Source organism: Mustela nivalis, assembly GCF_964662115.1.
Source record: "Mustela nivalis genome assembly, chromosome: 3".
Classification (NCBI taxonomy): domain Eukaryota; kingdom Metazoa; phylum Chordata; class Mammalia; order Carnivora; family Mustelidae; genus Mustela; species Mustela nivalis.
This window is the reverse complement of record NC_139022.1, coordinates 9,724,177-9,735,647: the sequence shown is the minus strand read 5'-3', so window position 1 is coordinate 9,735,647 and position 11,471 is coordinate 9,724,177. Positions and strand designations below refer to the sequence as shown.

The 11,471-nt window shown below is 37.8% G+C and overlaps 1 pseudogene across 1 annotated transcript; it reads right to left on the bottom strand.

Moving 5' to 3' along the window:
• Positions 1 to 3,082: 3,082 nt before the first annotated feature.
• LOC309861974 (olfactory receptor 2G2-like) lies at positions 3,083 to 3,971 on the bottom strand (annotated as a pseudogene). Its single transcript has one exon. The product of its transcript is annotated as an olfactory receptor 2G2-like (transcript).
• Positions 3,972 to 11,471: the final 7,500 nt, after the last annotated feature.

Sequence of the window (11,471 nt, the reverse complement as noted above, 5' to 3'; positions counted from 1 at the left end):
GGCAACATGAAAAGACTAGTCTGAAATTCAGACTTCACGATTCTGAGTTGCTTTAACTTCAGTTTGATCTATGTGCCATAAAACATAGAACCTGACCAAAAATGTATTTCAGGCCAAGAATATTCATTCTGGCCTCAAGAGTTACTTTCTTGCCTGCAGTATCTTTAGCTGCCAGTGTCTTGAGAGGAAATAAAAAGGTGTCCCCAGGTTAATATCCCAGAAAGAACTAGCTGGGAACCACATGTAAGATTCTAAGAAAAGAGGAGTCTGGGTTGTTGAAGACCCCAGTCACTGACTGCCCCATAAACCAGATAATAGTATGCCCACAAAGATGATACCTAACTCTTACCACTGTCTGGAAAGGTATGCAAAAATGTTGAAGCTATGGCTGAGAGTTAGGACCACAGGTGAAGTCTGACCCTCAGTTATGCTTGCAAAGAAAAACAATGGCTCGAAAGCTACCTCTCTGGACCCTGAATCTCTCTGCAGCAGCTCCAAAAGTGGTTATTCCTGATCCATGCTGTATGTGGTACAACATGGAAATGTTCATGCCAAATAAGATAAAAAATTAAACAGTTTCTAGACTAGATGTCAGGACTTTCCTGGGAACATGTCAGAAGAAAGTGAGCTAACCTCAATGACTCCACTTCTATGAAAAAGAACTTGGAAGTTAGAAACCCAGTGACTTACCTCTGCGATGAGGAAATGGCTTAAGCTAGGAAAGAGGGAAAAAAAAAAGTTCTGTTGATGTGACCGAATCATGTCCCCAGAAGGGTTAGAGATTTACCATCTTCCCTCTATGGAAAATGTGTAGCTCATTAAAATGTCTTTAGGAGAGGATGCTGGGAAATGGTCATGCACAAGAGCCCTGTGGTCATAATTTCCCCCTATCATGTAAGGATTCACTAAGACATCAGGAGCTTACCTTGACACTTTCCAAAACATTACCAATTAAATTCATCCTGATTATCTCATTGTAATGCAAGAGGCAGTAGAAAAATGCTGTCTTCAGTAATCACACAGAATTCAGAGAAATAAACTCAAGAGTAAGTATCTTGAGTAACGGTCTCACAATATCATGGTGTCTATGGATTGAGCTCCAATGGGACACCAAATGCCAGACATTATTGCACTGTGCTATTCTCACTCTAGTAAACTGTCCCTTTACAATTTTGAGCAGAAAAATTAATAATTCTATTATTATTTACTGCATCTATACTTAAACACTTTAATTGCCCCATAGAAGTAAAAAAGAATTGTTGCTCTATTGTTATTCAAAATAAGAGAGTCCCCATTTTTCCTTGGTTATCTAAGTCTCTGATCATGCTTATCAACAATTCCCAAATTCTGCCTAAGAAATCTTTTCATTTCCCACATGTTTTTCTAGATCATTAAGCCCCAGTTTACTTGGAGTTCAGAGATGTTCATGCACTTCTGAGCACAAAAAAAAACATTCTATTGCCAACCATATCTTTGTATTCTATATATCCTCTGGCTCTTCTAATAATTTTAAATAAAATGGCTTCCGGTTATCCAAAGTGTATTGTACCATTTGAAGACTATTTGGTTCCTGTTATAAGCTGTCAGCCCTTTAAAATTCACCCATGGATTCTTTTCTTTCTTATACACATATTAACTTATTTGTAACTTAGCAAAAACAATATAAACTTTTTCCTCCTTTTTCAAGTTGATGTGCCACTGTTTAGATAAAGTTGATTTGCAACCACATCAATTTAGTAACAAATATCCAAGTAAAATAAAAGCACATAGCCATTAAGCTTATAGCTTGAGATAGATTTGATTTTTTGCAACCAACTTGCTGAAAGTGACTTTTCCCCCCATTAATGACTTATTTTGTTAAATAATAGAAACTATCAGCTAGTGAAAATCTACCAATTAACTGAGTTGAACCACTAGCATATAAAGACACTGTTTCCTTCACATCTGTGCTCTCAATGTCTCAATAATTGTTGGACAAATAATTGTATTTCTTAAAGCAGATAAGACAAGCATATGTTCCACAGTACATTAAAAATTGTGTGCACCTAGTAATATAAGATAGAGTGTATAATGGAAGATGTGAGCAATTAATTAAATAAATATCTCTCCATCTAGTAAAGAATCCATTTCAGCAGTATGCAAGTAGCAGGAAATTAAAATGGAAAGAAGTGGGTAAACTAGAGAGATAATTAAAAGGTAAAATCTACAGAATTGTGTATAGGTTACATACAGTTGGTGAAAGAAAGGGCAGGATTTAGGATGGTGCATGCTTCATTTTGTGATATTGAGAATAGTGAGAAAGAGCCAAAAGCAGAGAAGCTTTTGACTTAGTTATAATGTGCTCATTTTGAATATGTTTTAATACACCCAGGTGGAGAAGTAAAACATACAGCTGAACATGAGAATATAGATAGAAAATACAAATCCAGGAGCCACCTGTAAATATATTCTACTTTAAATCATGATTAAGTCAAAATGTAGTTGCCATTCTCAGAAACCTACTAAGGAGAGAAACACAAAAAAATCAGAAACTTGTCAAACAGAAGGGAAAGTGCTGGAATAGAAATGAGCTTAGTGTGTGATGGAGACTTGACCACAACTTCAGGGTCCAATAATCCACAGTCTGTTGAAAGAGCAATACCACTGAAGTTTAACATTTCTTCTTTCTGTTTTGAGCAAATAGTTAAAATACATTGATCTCTGCAAAATAAGGCATAACAATACCCATCTAGCATACAGTTGTGTCTATTAAATACAATAGACTTTATGAATAAAACTTATTTAAAGTCAAATGCTTAGGATAGTGATCTAATTTTAATTTGGGTTGTTCAATATTACACTTTCCAGTTCATAGATGGTATAAATGTTATGCAAATTGTTCAGGTCACTCAGCTATTATGTCATGAAATGAGCATTCAAACTCAGGTTTGTCCAACTCAGAAATTCAAGTACTGTTAATTTTTTTTCTAACGAAACCCACTATAGGTTTATGAAATAACCAAATAATTTACTGAATCATCATCCATTAAATTATCCAGTCATAATAACTGCCTCCTAATATATTCTTGATAATCACATTTCACTAAGTCAAAGTTCTCCCAAGAATTTTTTTCAGTGCTGCCTTCACTTCCTTGTTTCTCAGAGTGTAGATGAGGGGGTTGAATATGGGGGTCACCACAGTGTAAAAGAGGGAAATAAACTTTCCCTGGTCCTTGGATCTACTCTTGGCTGACTACAGATAGATGAATATGATGGTTCCATAGAAGATTATGACAGCCATCAGGTGGGAGGAGCAGGTCCCAAATGCTTTGTGCTATCTGATGGCTGACTTGACCTTCAGAACTGCTAGGGCAATGCACCAATAGAAGATCAGGATGAGTGACAAAGGCACCACCAGGAATAAAACACTAGCCATGAAGAGCTCTGCCTGGTTGAAAGTGGTGTCCACACAAACCAACATGATGAGCACAGGGACCTCACAGAAAAAAAAATGATCCACTTGGTGATGCCCACAGAAAGGCAGCTGCAGGGTAAGAGTGGACTGTACAAGGGTGGTGGTCACCCCACTGAGCCATGCCACAGATGCCAGGATGTGACAGAGTCCAGGGCGCATAGCAAAGGCATAATGTAGAGGACAGCAGATGGCAATTTAGTGCTCATAGGACATCACAGCCAGGAGGACACACTGTGGATCCCAGGGCAAGAGAGACATAGAGCTGAACCACACAGCCTCCATAAGTGATGGACTTATCTGAACCACCCAGGTTGACTAGAAGCTAAGGAATAATGCTGCTGGTGAAGCAGAGGTCGAGGGAGAAGAAATGGGAGAGAAAAAAGTACATGGGAGTGTGCAGTTTAGAGTCCAAGAGGGATACTAGGATGATAGTGGTATTACCTAGGAGTGTCATCAGGTAAAGAAAAAAGATTATCCCAAAGAGAACCAGCTTTAACTGAGGGTTACCTTTAACCATTTAGGTAAGAGAAGCCTACCAAAATGAACCCAGGGAATGTGCTATCATTTAGTTCACCACATTACTATTTGATTATTAACTCCAGAGTGATAAAGTCACGTTACACAGAAACTGCAAGAATTTTATGTAAATTCCTTCATAATTAAGATCTAAGTGTTGAAAAATAAGACTTTGGATGTAGGAAAAGAGAATATCAAATAAGATGCCATTGATTATCCCACGAAGTGGCATACCTGGTGTGTTGATCATAGGTTTTCCATCTAACTTGAGGGCAAAACAAAAGTTAAAATACATCAAAGATCAGGTTTACCCCACTGTTTTGTCAATGCCTTTTTTTCAGTATAAAGGTAATGGAATTGTGTAGGAAATATGGAATTGCAAACACCATACTTCATTCTCAGAATCTATCATATAGGTGGACAAATTAGGGAGGAACAATGAAACATGTCAGAATGTACAAGACATCACCTGGATGTATGTGGTATGAGAGTGCAGAGCAGGGAGAAGAATCTATAGAGGGAAGGTTGAGATTAAGTTCAAGGATTAAGTTACATCTTATTCTTAAAAATGAGAGGAATCAAAAATGATAAAATTGCACGATGTTAAGAAATAAGCATATAAATGGAGAGTACACTATAGAGTGTCATTAAAAAGAAAGGAACTAAATTTAGGGTGTGATTATTGCATATACTGGCTATGCTGTATAATAGAATATGAAATTTACAAGGTAAATTTGAGTCGTTTTTTCTTTTCTTGCTTTTTTAAAAATTTTATTCATTTATTTGACAGATATCACAAGTAGGCAGAGAGGCTGGCAGAGAGAGAAAGGGAACAGGCTCCCTGCTGAGCAGAGAGCCCAATGTGGGGCTCAAACCCAGGACCCTGGGATCAGGACCTGACATGAAGGCAGAGGCGTTAACCCACTGAGCCATGCAGGCACCTCACACTTTTTCAATGACATCAATAAGCATTATTTGGATAGCAGACGTTCTTGTTAGGAGGGTTTTTGTTTGATTTGAATTGTTCTTTTCAAGATAAATATGGCTAAAAAATATAGATTTGGGGGTGGTAACTAAAGAGATGGAGGGAAGCGGGATGGGTGAAATAGGTGATGGGGATTAAGGAGTGCACCTTTCATGATGAGCACTGAGTGTTGTATGGAAGTGTTGAATTACTAAATCCTAAACCTGAAGCTAATATTACACTATCTGTTAACTAGACAGAATTTAAATAAAAACTTGGGAGAAAAAAAAGAAACAATATAGAAGATTTTTAAAAAGAAGACCCTTTAGTCCAGAAACTATGTAGGCATCCAATGTAACAGTGAAACACCATGTTACAAATTTGGAATAGAATAAAGATGATGTAAATAGAATGCAAGAAATGCTGCACAGTTAAATGATAATCAAGATTTAACTACTAATGGGATATAAGACAAATGAATAGGAAGAAGTTAAATTATTAAAGTTTTACATATGATGAAAAAGGGAGAGCTAGTAATTAAGAACAGCCTGCATTTATTCAGTCCCAACTCACTTGGTGATGCCAGGAAGAATCAGACTGATAATTTCTACAGAGTCCTAGAATAGGATTGATGACCATTGTTTTGATGTTCTCCTTGGTATAAAGATTTGGACCTAGAGTCTCACTTAAGCTGCGACGCATTGGTAGCAGCTACTCATTTGATACCCCCCACAACTTAGACTCTATAAAAACACATAAGTCATATATATCTTCTATAACCACAAAATTGCATAAACACATAATTAGGGAAGCTCAATTAACATAAGGACTATTCCCATTCAAAACTCTGCATGTCTGAAAAACAATATGGCTAATTAATAATCGCAAACTAGGGTGGTTGGGTTTGGACATTGGGGAGGGTATGTGATATGGTGAGTGCTGTGAAGTGTGTAAGCCTGATGATTCACAGACCTGTACCCCTGGGGCAAATAATACATTATATCTTAATAAAAATAATTAATTTTAAAAAAGCAAATACAGTTGAAAGGAGTTCATTAAGTTCATTAAGGTCCTAAGTCTTTACTCTGAAGTTATGTTTCAACATCCTGTTAAGATTTTAAATTTTTGCTGACTATACTTCTTTATACCACCAAGTTTGCCATCTCAGTTCAGGTTTTAAAAATTTTGTCTTTTATGGTATGAATTGAACTTAAAACTAGTGTCCTTCCACCAGAACACAACTGAAGCCATATTTACTGAGTTTAGATACACATGCAATCATTGCCACTCCCCATGTTGATGGAATTCTATAAACCATGATGAAAAATCAAGGACTTTGCTAACAGAAAAAGCTTAGGTTTATTTTTTTTAACTTTTTATTTTTTATAAACATATATTTTTTATCCCCAGGGGTACAGGTCTGTGAATCACCAGGTTTACACACTTCACAGCACTCACCAAAGCACATACCCTCCCCAATGTCCATAATCCCACCCCCTTCTCCCAAACCCCCTCCCCCCAGCAACCCTCAGTTTGTTTTGTGAGATTAAGAGTCACTTATGGTTTGTCTCCCTCCCAATCCCATCTTGTTTCATTTATTCTTCTCCTACCCACTTAAGCCTCCATGTTGCATCACCACTTCCTCATATCAGGGAGATCATATGATAGTTGTCTTTCTCTGCTTGACTTATTTCGCTAAGCATGATACGCTCTAGTTCCATCCATGTTGTCGCAAATGGCAAGATTTCATTTCTTTTGATGGCTGCATAGTATTCCATTGTGTATATATACCACATCTTCTTGATCCATTCATCTGTGGATGGACATCTAGGTTCTTTCCATAGTTTGGCTATTGTGGACATTGCTGCTATAAACATTCGGGTGCATGTGCCCCTTTGGATCACTACATTTGTATCTTTAGGGTAAATACCCAATAGTGCAATTGCTGGGTCATAGGGCAGTTCTATTTTCAACATTCTGAGGAACCTCCATGCTGTTTTCCAGAGAGGTTGCACCAGCTTGCATTCCCACCAACAGTGGAGGAGGGTTCCCCTTTCTCCACACCCTCGCCAGCATCTGTCATTTCCTGACTTGTTGATTTTAGCCATTCTGACTGGTGTGAGGTGATATCTCATTGTGGTTTTGATTTGTATTTCCCTGATGCCGAGTGATATGGAGCACTTTTTCATGTGTCTGTTGGCCATCTGGATGTCTTCTTTGCAGAAATGTCTGTTCATGTCCTCTGCCCATTTCTTGATTGGATTATTTGTTCTTTGGGTGTTGAGTTTGCTAAGTTCTTTATAGATTCTGGACACTAGTCCTTTATCTGATATGTCATTTGCAAATATCTTCTCCCATTCTCTCAGTTGTCTTTTGATTTTGTTAACTGTTTCCTTTGCTGTGCAAAAGCTTTTGATCTTGATGAAATCTCAATAGTTCATTTTTTCCCTTGCTTCCCTTGCCTTTTACGTTGTTCCTAGGAAGATGTTGCTGCGGCAGAGGTCGAAGAGGTTGCTGCCTGTGTTCTCCTCAAGGATTTTGATGGATTCCTTTCGCACATTGAGGTCCTTCATCCATTTTGAGTGTATTTTTGTGTGTGGTGTAAGGAAATGGTCCAATTTCATTTTTCTGCATGTGGCTGTCCAATTTTCCCAGCACCATTTATTGAAGAGGCTGTCTTTTTTCCATTGGACATTCTTTCCTGCTTTGTCAAAGATGAGTTGACCATAGATTTGAGGGTCTATTTCTGGGCTCTCTATTCTGTTCCATTGATCTATGTGTCTGTTTTTGTGCCAGTACCATGCTGTCTTGATGATGACAGCTTTGTAATAGAGCTTGAAGTCCGGAATTGTGATGCCACCAACGTTGGCTTTCTTTTTCAATATCCCTTTGGCTATTCGAGGTCTTTTCTGGTTCCATATAAATTTTAGCATTATTTGTTCCATTTCTTTGAAAAAGATGGATGGTACTTTGATAGGAATTGCATTAAATGTGTAGATTGCTTTAGGTAGCATAGACATTTTCACAATATTTATTCTTCCAATCCAGGAGCATGGAACATTTTTCCATTTCTTTGTGTCTTCCTCAATTTCTTTCATGAGTACTTTATAGTTTTCTGAGTATAGATTCTGTGTCTCTTTGGTTAGGTTTATTCCTAGGTATCTTATGGTTTTGGATGCAATTGTAAATGGGATTGACTCCTTAATATCTCTTTCTTCTGTCTTGCTGTTGGTGTAGAGAAATGCAACTGATTTCTGTGCATTGATTTTATATCCTGACACTTTACTGAATTCCTGTATAAGTTCTAGCAGTTTTGGAGTGGAGTCTTTTGGGTTTTCCACATATAGTATCATATCATCTGCGAAGAGTGATAATTTGACTTCTTCTTTGCCGATTTGGATGCCTTTAATTTCCTTTTGTTGTCTGATTCCTGAGGCTAGGACCTCTAGTACTATGTTGAATAGCAGTGGTGATAATGGACATCCCTGCCATGTTCCTGACCTTAGTGGAAAAGCTTTCAGTTTTTCTCCATTGAGAATGATATTTGCGGTGGGTTTTTCATAGATGGCTTTGATGATATTGAGGTATGTGCCCTCTATCCCTACACTTTGAAGAGTTTTGATCAGGAAGGGATGCTGTACTTTGTCAAATGCTTTTTCAACATCTATTGAAAGTATCATATGGTTCTTGTTCTTTCTTTTATTGATGTGTTGTATCACATTGACTGATTTGCGGATGTTGAACCAACCTTGCAGCCCTGGAATAAATCCCACTTGGTCGTGGTGAATAATCTTTTTAAGGTACTGTTGAATCCTATTGGCTAGTATTTTGTTGAGTATTTTCGCATCTGTGTTCATCAAGGATATCGGTCTATAGCTCCCTTTTTTGGTGGGATCCTTGTCTGGTTTTGGGATCAAGGTGATGCTGGTTTCATAAAATGAGTTTGGAAGTTTTCCTTCCATTTTTATTTTTTGGAACAGTTTCAGGAGAATAAGAATTAGTTCTTCTTTAAATGTTTGGTAGAATTCCACCGGGAAGCCATCTGGCCCTGGGCTTTTGTTTGTTTGGAGATTTTTAATGACTGTTTCAATCTCCTTACTGGTTATGGGTCTGTTCAGGCTTTCTATTTCTTCCTGGTTCAGTTGTGGTAGTTTATATGTTTCTAGGAATGCATCCATTTCTTCCAGATTGTCAAATTTATTGCCGTAGAGTTGCTCATAGTATGTTCTTATAATAGTTTGTATTTCTTTGGTGTTAGTTGTGATCTCTCCTCTTTCATTCATGATTTTATTTATTTGGGTCCTTTCTCTTTTCTTTTTGATAAGTCGGGCCAGGGGTTTATCAATTTTATTAATTCTTTCAAAGAACCAGCTCCTAGTTTCGTTGATTTGTTCTATTGTTTTTTTTGGTTTCTATTTCATTGATTTCTGCTCTGATCTTTATGATTTCTCTTCTCCTGCTGGGCTTAGGGTTTCTTTCTTGTTCTTTCTCCAGCTCCTTTAGGTGTAGGGTTAGGTTGTGTACCTGAGACCTTTCTTGTTTCTTGAGAAAGGCCTGTACCGCTATATATTTTCCTCTCAGCACTGCCTTTATTGTGTCCCACAGATTTTGAGCCATTGTATTTTCATTATCATTTGTTTCCATGATTTTTTTCAATTCTTCTTTAATTTCCTGGTTGACCCATTCATTCTTTAGAAGGATACTGTTTAGTCTCCATGTATTTGGGTTCTTTCCAAACTTCCTTTTGTGGTTGAGTTCTAGCTTTAGAGCATTGTGGTCTGAAAATATGCAGGGAATGATCCCAATCTTTTGATACCGGTTGAGTCCTGATTTAGGACCGAGGATGTGATCTATTCTGGAGAATGTTCCATGTGCACTAGAGAAGAATGTGTATTCTGTTGCTTTGGGATGAAATGTTCTGAATATATCTGTGATGTCCATCTGGTCCAGTGTGTCGTTTAAGGCCTTTATTTCCTTGCTGATCTTTTGCTTGGATGACCTGTCCATTTCAGTGAGGGGAGTGTTAAAGTCCCCTACTATTATTGTATTGTTGTTGATGTGTTTCTTTGATTTTGTTATTAATTGGTTTATATAGTTGGCTGCTCCCTTGTTGGGGGCATAGATATTTAAAATTGTTAAATCTTCTTGTTGGACAGACCCTTTGAGTATGATATAGTGTCCTTCCTCATCTCTTATTATAGTCTTTGGCTTAAAATCTAATTGATCTGATATAAGGATTGCCACTCCCGCTTTCTTCTGATGTCCATTAGCATGGTAAATTCTTTTCCACCCCCTCACTTTAAATCTGGAGGTGTCTTCGGGCTTAAAATGAGTTTCTTGGAGGCAACATATAGATGGGTTTTGTTTTTTTATCCATTCTGATACCCTGTGTCTTTTGACAGGGGCATTTAGCCCATTCACATTCAGGGTAACTATTGAGAGATATGAATTCAGTGCCATTGTATTGCCTGTAAGGTGACTGTTATTGTATATGGTCTCTGTTCCTTTCTGATCTACCACTTGTAGGCTCTCTCTTTGCTTAGAGGACCCCTTTCAATATTTCCTGTAGAGCTGGTTTGGTATTTGCAAATTCTTTCAGTTGTTGTTTGTCCTGGAAGCTTTTAATCTCTCCTTCTATTTTCAATGATAGCCTAGCTGGATATAGTATTCTGGGCTGCATGTTTTTCTCGTTTAGTGCTCTAAAAATATCATGCCAGCTCTTTCTGGCCTGCCAGGTCTCTGTGGATAAGTCAGCTGCCAATCTAATATTTTTACCATTGTATGTTACAGACTTCTTTTCCCGGGCTGCTTTCAGGATTTTCTCTTTGTCACTGAGACTTGTAAATTTTACTATTAGGTGACGGGGTGTGGGCCTATTCTTATTGATTTTGAGGGGCGTTCTCTGAACCTCCTGAATTTTGATGCTCGTTCCCTTTGCCATATTGGGGAAATTCTCCCCAATAATTCTCTCCAGTATACCTTCTGCTCCCCTCTCTCTTTCTTCTTCTTCTGGAATCCCAATTATTCTAATGTTGTTTCGTCTTATGGTGTCACTTATCTCTCGAATTCTCCCCTCGTGGTCCAGTAGCTGTTTGTCCCTCTTTTGCTCAGCTTCTTTATTCTCTGTCATTTGGTCTTCTATATCACTAATTCTTTCTTCTGCCTCATTTATCCTAGCAGTGAGAGCCTCCATTTTTGATTGCACCTCATTAATAGCTTTTTTGATTTCAACTTGGTTAGATTTTAGTTCTTTTATTTCTCCAGAAAGGGCTTTTATATCTCTCGAGAGGGTTTCTCTAATATCTTCCATGCCTTTTTCGAGCCCGGCTAGAACCTTGAGAATTGTCATTCTGAACTCTAGATCTGACATATTACCAATGTCTGTATTGATTAGGTCCCTAGCCTTCGGTACTGCCTCTTGTTCTTTTTTTTGCGTTGAATTTTTACGTCTTGTCATTTTGGCCGGATAAGAGTAAATTAAGGGGCAAGTAAAATACTAAAAGGGTGGCAACAACCCCAGGAAAATATGCTTTAACC